Source organism: Dermacentor albipictus, chromosome 2, assembly GCF_038994185.2.
Source record: "Dermacentor albipictus isolate Rhodes 1998 colony chromosome 2, USDA_Dalb.pri_finalv2, whole genome shotgun sequence".
Lineage (NCBI taxonomy): Eukaryota > Metazoa > Arthropoda > Arachnida > Ixodida > Ixodidae > Dermacentor > Dermacentor albipictus.
Genome location: NC_091822.1, coordinates 116,239,354 through 116,249,309, shown reverse-complemented (window position 1 = coordinate 116,249,309; position 9,956 = coordinate 116,239,354). Strand labels below are relative to the sequence as shown.

Here is a 9,956-nt window from a genome sequence, read left to right as displayed (position 1 = left end):
TTCTTGGGTTGGCTACCCTTTGGCCTTAATTTCAGCCATAGCGGAACAGCTTCTGAAGTGCACAAAACATGATGAGCACGCTCGGTCAAGGAACCAGCCGGTTGAAAGACAGGTTTGCAGTGCTATTTTATGTCCATGATGTCTCCCATAGGCTAAATAAGATTGGGGAAGCTGCAGGAATCACAGTCCTTTTCTCAGCCCAGGAAAAGCTGGCAAGGCTCTGTAAGCGTGTAAACGCACCTAAATCGCGTCAGAGTTGTTGCTCTGCCGGGCACAGAAAACGTTTTGCGATGTGTGCAACGAATGTGGTTTCCCAAATTCCCATTTTGAGGCAGTAAATATATTGGACAGACAGGCAGGCGCCTAAATGATCGTTTAAGAGAGCACTATAACAACGTCAATAACACTGTTCAAGGCCACTTGGGCATTCATTGCCGGGACTGCGGTTGCATGCCCCTCTTTGAAGATACGGAAGTTCTAGCAAGACACAGCTCACCCGGTAAATTATCGAAGCTGATTTCACCAGAAAACTGGGTAGTTTGTGCGTTAGTGCCCCCTCTATCACGCTGACCCCTAGTGAAATTTTGTATCTAAACAGATAGAAATTGTGATGTTTTTTTTTCAAGTGACCATGTTCTTTTTACAATGACTTGCTGTTAGAAGACCCCTTGTGACTGGCTTTCATCTTCTACGCATGACTCCTCCTGTGTATACACACACAATGTGGCAACGCAATAAAATATTGTTGCAAGTCAGTGGAGTGTGTCTCTCGCAGTCGTCCTTCACGCTGTACGTCATTTTTTATACTGAACAGCCAATATTGATTCAAAATTAGAAAAATATAGTACACATCCGAGCTGCAAAAATGCTAGTGATGCAGCAAATGACCTTTAGCTTTCCAAAAGAAAAAGAAATGTTCACGGTTAACCACGAGGTGCAGGGACTCCATTCTCTGAGCATCTTGACCAACGCAGCGCATGGCATTGCTGGAATCTTGCATCCTGCATTAGCAAAATAAGAAGAGAATCATGAGAATTCAGTCCGTGCAATTACACATGTACTTTGCGGAAAATTTGATAAAGCAACAAGCTCCTCAAAGTAACAAACTTAATTAATGTGACTGGGCAGAATGCACCGCTCAGGTAACTGGGCAAGACAAGTGAAAGGTAGAAGTTTCTATTTTGCAAATTAAGGAATTGCATGTTACTGTGAATGCTAAACCACTATGTCATTGTGAACACAAGGCACATACAGCAGCAAAAACATATAAATTTACAGTAGCCTTTTCACCATAGAAAATAAGAGTGAATAAAATTTAAAGACTACCAATGACATCTCTCAACACAGACATTTGTCCAAGAGTGTGTATGTGACCTTAATACAAAATTGACATTATGAAATCTGCAATATATCTGCATTACACTTTATAAGTACTGCAGGTGAGAAGCTTACGGGATATGGCACATTAAGAGTGAAATGCACAAGGCATTAAAATATGACTGCTTTTACACAGCATTATTACACTAGGAGACAAAGAGTACTGTTTTCCAGAGAGTGCACACAAAATGAAAATGAGGGAATCCCCACTGGCATTCTCATTTGCCCTGCAACACATGCATCCAGCCCAACAATATCCAACTCTCCAATGCAGTTTATTACACACTTTCTGCATCCTAAAATTTATCGTGTATTTCTTATTTACTAATTTAGTAAGAATTTCGCATGCATTGTCAACTATTTTTCTTTCAATGGGTTAGCTTCACAATGCACTGACAAGTAGTATTCCCTTATTTAAACTTATGATCCTTCCTCATGCTCCCACTTCAAGCTCTAAATTGTGATGCCCCTCCAACGCAGTTTATGTTAATCTGTGACTATTTACATGGTCCTTCTTTCTGTAGCCTCTCAACTAGAGGCTGAAATTTCTTGTCTCCTAGAGCAATCATCTTTCTTGCCCAAAACATATTGCACGGTTACCCCTCATAGGGAGGGGGGGGGGGGAGTACTGTATATAAGTTTTCACATATTCAATGAACCTCAGAGACACAACCATTTCTCATCCTGTGTTGCTACTACCCGCATGAGTCACAATGGTTGTATATTGGCTACCTGCCCTCTCTCGCTTAAAAGTACATTTTGCCATGTGGAAAATGACCACAAGCATCGCATTTCATTGAATGAGTGCTCCTGTGCATATTTTTTTTTCCGTCCTGTAATGGCTAGGTTCAACATGGCCAAGTTGTTTGAAAACTGTCTAGCCTCAACCAATACTTTGTGTAGTTTCAAAATTATGAAACATTCATTTTTCAAAACTTGTCCCAAATTAAGCATGAGACATTTTCATGATGCAAATGAGGTAAGGTTGTGCTTAGAGACTATGATAGGCCTGCTATATCCTGCAAAACTGTGTGAAATGAAATATGCTTGCAATTTTCATGAGCAGCTAGCTCAGTACAATTAGGCACACTACCTGCGGAAACGTTTTTTTTACGCTCCCGAGAGGTCCTGGTTTCTTGTAATTTCTTCAAATCCCTTGCAGTCTAGTTTTCAATCCGGTACATTTTGATATTGTATTCAAAATAGAAACAGCTGAACTTTTAAGGTATTGATAATTATATGGGAATAAATTAAAGGTAGAAGAGTGTAATGCAATGAGCAAATAACAAGCTCATTGCAGAGAGTAAACAAATATTCCTTTCCTGCAAATAAATTGGTAGCAGGAAGGTCATACGAAATTAGCAATGAATGCACAATAAAGAATATGATGCTACAATGCCCCGGCATTCTGTGAATATTCTTGCACAAAGAAAATCCTCATTATGAAAGACCATCAAGAAAATGCAAATGTATACTTTGGATCAGCAGTCATACCTGCAGTATGCACTGTAACATCGGCAATATTTACAACCACAGACAACTGCACATCATATCAAGCTTAGGCGGCCAAGGAGCCTGAATTTTAAATTATAACTTGACTTATTATATTACACTACACAACTATATCTACTTACAATGTTGTCTTCTCAACCGCTTTCAAGAAGACATTAACCATCTGTCTGAAGGCGAACGCAAGTGGCTTGCTCTTGATGGGGGGCGCCAAGGCTGGGCATTATGAAATTGCTCCTGCCATCTGCACGACCTGCGAGAAACGACGCTCTAAGTACAAGATAAACAAATGCTATTAGAGCAAAAGACAAGATCATTGGCAATGAGCCTCGTTTTGGTTTGCACAAGAAAAGCCAAGAATATGGACTTTGTGCTGCTTACTGAAGAAGAAGCAAGCCTCCTTCCAGATGTTGCAGTCATGCATTAAGATTGTCACACAGCTGCATGCTTGTATGCTCATATGCTGCTGTCGTCAGTATGCTTTGAAGTTTATTATTTCAAGTTAAATTGATTATTGTGTTTTCTTGCCAATTCTTGGCAAACAGACCAGCAATGAAGTAGCTCACTTACACACATACTCCCTTTTGAGGAGCGAATTCACACACACGCACGCATGCATGGGCGCGCACACATACACGCACACACATGCCTCTACCACATGAGCAGCTTCCTACGCTTGACACACATACATTTTTTTTATCCTGTGTCACTCCTACTGCTAAGGCATAAAAAATACTTTGTGTTACCAACCCCAAACTCCTCAACCTACACCTCCAGATTAAACACTTTCTCTAGAGCCAGGACAAGCCTTCTAGCTTCCCCAGTGCTCCAAACTGTAGTTACGAATTTCAATAGGGCTATAGGTGACAGCTCTCGAAAGGCATGCAAACTACCCGGAGACCTAAAGCTTGTGTATGATACCTCTAACGCACAACACTTCAAATTTTCAAAATTCATTCAAGCTCCTGAAGACAATTGCTATATACGTAGAACATCTCGAATAACCTGCCGCTAACAATTTCAGCGGTTGTCTGCATCAAAAAGAAATGTGGGCTAATGAGAAATCCACGTCTTTAAGATCGGAACTAGTGTAATGGCGAAACACACTACCAGATTTCTTAATCATTTATTTATGATCTGGATGTAATGTTCCTTTCACCATAACAATCAAGGATATCGATTCATCAGGGCATGGGAGGAAAAAGGACGAAGCGTATACCTGGCGCGTTCCCACTGGTGCTCCCGAGAAACGGCGCCTCATAGAGCAGTTGTCCAGAGTGGCTTGAAACCAAACTCGGTTTTCAGGCGGGAACACTCGCTGCACCAAATCGGAAGAGTTTTATTGCGAGTAAAACTACCGGCCTCATGCAATACATACGCACGCACACAAAACGCACTCACACGCACACACAAGTATACGCACTCACAAAGCGCAGACACAAAAGCGCGCACGCGCACATTGATGCACACAAACAAGTACACATACATGCATGCAGGCAGACACGCTAACACGTGCACGCACACACAGCGACCCACAGACAACACACTCACAAAACACGTACGCACTAGACACGCGCGAACACGCCGGCCCATACAAACCGGCATGTACTGCACGCGCGCGCGCACGCACGCGCGCACACGCACACACAGCGAGCCGAGCGCACGCACGCACACACACACAGAGCGAGCTGAGCCGAGCGCACGCACGCACACACACACAAAGCGAGCTGAGCTGAGCGCACACTCGCACGCACGCACACACAAATCGAGCCGAGCGCGAGCACGCGCACACGCGCAGACAAAGCGAGCCGAAAAAATGCTGAAGGCGTCCGGCAAGCAGCAACAGCAGCACGCGACCGCATCAGGGAGAACGAATACCGCGCCGGTTCCTTCGAAAGGTGGCTAAGCCAGTCCTTTTTCTACGCGACGCAAAAGTGGTCGACCACATTTAACTGAAGTGCGAACGACCGTATTACAAGCAGCCGCGCGGAACGCACAAGAGAATCACATCAATGAACGCTCAAGCGCTGAGAAACAAAGCGTAACTATGCAGGCGCGCCACGCCCGATGTAGATTTGACAAACATTAGTCAAACGGGACGCGATCGAGGTAGTTCACTTGCCCTAGTAGGAGTGCAGCTGCTGTTGCTCTTACATTAGCGAATTATGAATTATGCTACGAGATCACAGTGAGATATTTCTAAAGCGAACAAAACAAATACCAAATAAACGGGCACTTGCCTGAAAATGTCCGTCATGCCAGTACTACCGACCGGGCACGTTACAACTTCTCGTTTCAGCCTTCGTGGATCCATCTTCCAGTGCGTACGAACGCTTTGCTTTGAAGTGGGGCACGAGTAATACACAAAGCAAGGGCCACATCTTTTTCTACCCCGCGCGCGAAACTAATCACACGTTTAAAATTATTTCGCACAGCGCGCGACGCGAACGCACGCGAAACCGAGCATGATGGCGCAGCTTCCGCCTTCCCGTCCTGCCGCACGCCGTAGTGATGATACAGCGTCGGCCGTCACTTCCGGTCGCTTTTCATTGGGCATGGGGCGGCCGCGCAAATTGAACGTTTATTCTGACAAGTTTGCTTGCTCGCATGGCCGCCTGTTTGCTGCCGCTTCGTTGTGGTCTCTAACTAGAGCGGTGAGGCGGGTAGTTGCTACTACGTTTCGTGCCGAGCATTTTATTTTGGGGTGGGGGGCGCAGTCTGTGCTGCATCACTGAGGGTACAGTACACAAATCGGGACCGTGAGCGAGACGATCGGCGCCCTTCTGCTGGTGCGATTAGATTATTTGCTGCATCCGAACGAAGCAACTTTGCGAGGTCGCAGCGTAGTTTCAGCGATAAAGACGCTCACATCTTGGTCGTGCGACAGCGACGCGTAAACATTCATGAGGAGACTGAAGACTGCGTTTGCAAGTGCGTATGCTCTGGATAAGAAATTACAGCTTTGACGACACCAGCCCTTAATACATAGGCTCAGCCTTACAAACTGTATTTGAGGATGCACTTAGAAAGCAGATCAGTAGCTTAGTAAACCTCTGAATGAATTAGGCAAGGTACGTGGAAATTCGGGTTTGAGAACTTCCAACGTGATCTCGCCTCTATAAGTCTTCTTTATGGATTCACCATGGAAATTGTACGTTGATGCCATTGTACAGCAGAGGCTCGTCTAACAGCACGTCCCTGTTTGTTCAGAAATGTATCTAAACAGCTTCTTCCATTTCACCACTTTTTGTTGGGCTATTAAGGGCACCGAAATATTAGTGCAGAATTGCGCAAGTTGCTCTCGTGTTTTCGCTCTGCTACTGCAGTTTTTCTAGAAGTGTTTAATTGCATGTTAATATTCCTGTGAGCACGAAAAATAATGATAATGGAATTGTAAGTGAAAGGGCGTTCTTTTTCTGGATGATACATTTTTGGAGTGGCCGTCAGGCCAGTAACATCAGAGTCCTTGAAGAAATATCGACAATCACTTAGGAATGCGAAACTTAATCCCTTCACGCATCTACACCTGCAATTGTCACGTGACCATGATACGTTAGTTCATACATTGTCACGTGTTCTTCACAATTCTACCTTAATCTCCCGTAATCCACCGTGCTATAGTTTGTACGAACCTTAATGCAATTTATTCCACCCTTATTCACATTATTTCACATTATTTACCCGTAATTGCTCATAATTAACGCTGTTGTATTTACTACCTTCTGTATCACTACTGACGTCATACAAGGCGGTGATGACTTCACATTTTATTTATTTATTATACATACATTCAAGGCCTAGTAGGCACAACAGAAAGGAGTGGTGAAAATATGCAATAATTGCAATGCAACGCAAGAATAGAAAATCAAACCATAAGATAATTTGAACGGCGACCTTGAATTAGTGGTGTCACAATTTGAGACTGTGGAGGCGGGAAGGCGGTTGCATTCAGCGGCTGTTCTTGGCAAAAAGGAAGAATGGCACATCAATTTTGCGTTGATGGTCGATGCGAGACGAGAACTTGGTGTGGTGAAAAGATTTTCTTTACGAGAAGGGTTAGATTAGCATATTCTATGAAAAAGACAGAGACGAAAGTATTTGCGACGTAACCAAAGGTCAGGTTCATCTAGTGTTCTCTAAATGGACGTGACGCTAGAATGAAGTGAATAATTTGAAAGAATAAAACGGGCGGCGCGATTCTGAATGCTGTCTGAATGCTTTCAAGGGAAATGACAAGATTGTCGTGAGCAGGGTCCCGTATGGATTGTTGTTGCGGAGAACGCCACCTTTCCTACCTGAAAGGCCATGAAACGCTTTCGCATTAAAAATGCAATTCATACACACATTGCTCAATGCGTGGACGTGTATACGTTACTCAGATTTATGCATCAATACGTTCAACACCCTTCAGGCGTCGAGTTAACACCCTTCTTCGAGCAAAGTCACACCTTATGTGTGGTATACACCCTCGTGATAGGGTGCTTTGGCCGAAAAGGGTGCTAAAAGGGTGTGGGCATAGGTGTAAATGCCGAAAGCACCCCTATTAACACCCATAAGGGCGTAAAAATGTTTAGTGTGTAGAACCAGAAGTTGCTCAACTAAGAGCTAGCACGTATGTATGGTTCTAGCCGACTGAACCATTGGAGTATAACTTCTGTATGTAGTCCCAGATTCAAGTGGCAGGTTCTGCTGGTGGCAGGTTCTGCTGATGTACCGCGTGAAACAGTTCCTCAAGTACGCGACCTTCTGCGAAATCCTGTGAGGGCTTTAGACCTTTTGCTTAAGCGGGCAGGTGCTCCTGTGAACAGCAGAACTTGTTGTGTACCTCCGCCACGTCGCCTGATGGATTTATTTGAATGCTGTGAATGTCTGGGCACTGTGCACCGCACAACTCCGTTTCCTTCGATCGCCAGATGCGTCCAATCTGCCACGTGGAAGGCGAAGGAGATTTAAAGAAAGGTAGAAGGAAGACAACAAATAAAACACTCATAAAAAGATCGCAAGTAGGTTTCTTGATGCGGCTTGAATGCTACTCATGGCGCTTTCAACTACGCGAGTTTCTCCATTCGAAGCAGCTTGAAATAAGCTCTATCGCGAGTGTTGCCGTCAGTAAATCGGCAATACCGTTGAAGCGGGCACAATGCCTTTCAAGATAGAATTTAGATCATTGCATATTTTCGCTTCTTTAAAAGCGTGCCGCTGCGCTAGATCGACCATTTGAAGTGAGTTACTGGGGCCTCACGTTGAGAGCTTAGAGAGCGCTTTTGGGCCGCCCTTCACCTGTGGCGTTGAAGCTGTGTGAATAAATAGCACCCCTAGTTTTTCTGTCATGGATGTGTTCCCTGCTTCGTGCCGTAGACATTTTCAGCACTGCTGGATTAGCAACCAGCACGAGCTGCCACACTTCTAACGAGTGGACAGGCTGGTTTCCCTAGTTTTGTATAGCTTTCATTAGTGATCGAATGTAGTCTCCTCACCTACGCTAAGCAGATTTCATTCCCACCATGCCAAATTCACGAGTCTGCCCGAAACCATAACAAGAGTGCCAGTCACGATTCTTCGGAGGCCGCAGACTTGCACACTGCCAAGAAAGGTCGGCAAGTACCGTATTCGAGGACAGCAATGGCTGCAGCGTGCGTGCATATTATTCAGAGGGTATACCCAGACAGACATATGTTGGCACATCGGCGCCACATGTGCGTGAACATGCGGGTGCTTTAGCTTCCCGAGAATGTGCTCAGAGAATGCAGTCAGAGTATTGGGCGGGTAGCTAGAACGAACGAGGCGTCGTAGCTGCTCGTTAAAGCCGGTAATTATGGTATGCGGACACGACTTCCCACGGGCATTTTCCAGGCTCGATTACGCTGTTGCGTGTCCGACCAGTTTCGAGGTGGCGGAACTCTGTGGCAGGATGGGTTTTATTGTTCGTGGTTTGTACTTGCAGCACATAATGCCCTTTAGAAGACACAGCCTTCAGTTCAAAAACCTAATGAAGCTATGGCATGGTGCCCGTGAGCACGTTTTAGTGGAGCAAGACAGTTATCGAACACGTCTAAGACTTCCCATGTTTGCTCTACATTACTTATGGAATCACAATTTAAAAAGAAACAGTCGAGTAATCGATGCACCGAAACACTTGAACACTACTTAGATTAAAATGAAATGTCTCCAATTCTCAATAACATTCCGATAACATGCTGCTGGAGCTGTGCATGACTTATTAAGATGCCTTGCTTTGGCAAGAAGACATTCGTGTTACGTGTTGCGTATGTTGACCTGAAGTACACTCGTATGGCATCTAAAAAAAAAAAGACTGTCGAGCCCACTACCAACGGAATTATGCAATGCTGTTGCACGATACCCTCCAATACAACTTTAAACCGCTGGCAGCATACTTTAGTGAGGCAAGGAGCAGTATGTATGCATGAAAAAATAGCAAATACCATGCTTGAGCTATTTATGAAGTACGAGTCATTCATCATCGCAACACTTGTTTTTTTCTTGAATGAATGAAGCTGCCTGGTGCCCTTTCTGAAATAATGGCCCTCGAAGCGCAATCAACCTTGTTTATTTTTCCAGCATAGAATTTTTGCGAGCAAGAACCCTTGTCTTTTTGATAAGATGGGTATGTTCATAAACTCCTACTTGTGCCAGATTTTTTTCTGTTCTTTGAAGCGCCCAACTGTCGTCACTTTTGCTTTAGTGAAACACGTGGCTTTATGCTCCTTAACGGTCGACAATGTGCTTCTGAGGCCTCAGGACAGAATTCTACAATAGGAAGTACCAAGAATTATCCTTACCCGCTGTGGTTGCTTAGTGGTTATGGTGTTGGACTGCTGAGCATGAGGTCGCAGGATCGATTCCGACCACGACGGCCGCATTTCGCTGGAGGCGAAATGCGAAAACACCCATCTACTTAGATTTAGGCGCACGTTAAAGAACCCCGGTCGCCCCAAATTATGCAGGAGTCCCTCACTATGGCGCGCCTCATGATCATATAGTGGTTTTAGTACGAAAACTCCAAAATTTATTTAAGAATCATCCTTGTTTGTCTATCGGGAGTACTGAAA

The 9,956-nt window shown here is 44.5% G+C and overlaps 1 long non-coding RNA gene across 1 annotated transcript; it reads right to left on the bottom strand.

The window, feature by feature from the left end:
• Window positions 1–686: 686 nt before the first annotated feature.
• LOC135917845 (uncharacterized) lies at window positions 687–4,480 on the bottom strand. The gene is made up of 3 exons (XR_010569431.2): window positions 4,106–4,480; window positions 3,012–3,139; window positions 687–1,001 (listed from the first exon to the last, which is right to left on the bottom strand). It is a non-coding gene; the product is annotated as an uncharacterized lncRNA (long non-coding RNA).
• Between the last annotated feature and the right edge of the window lie 5,476 nt (window positions 4,481–9,956).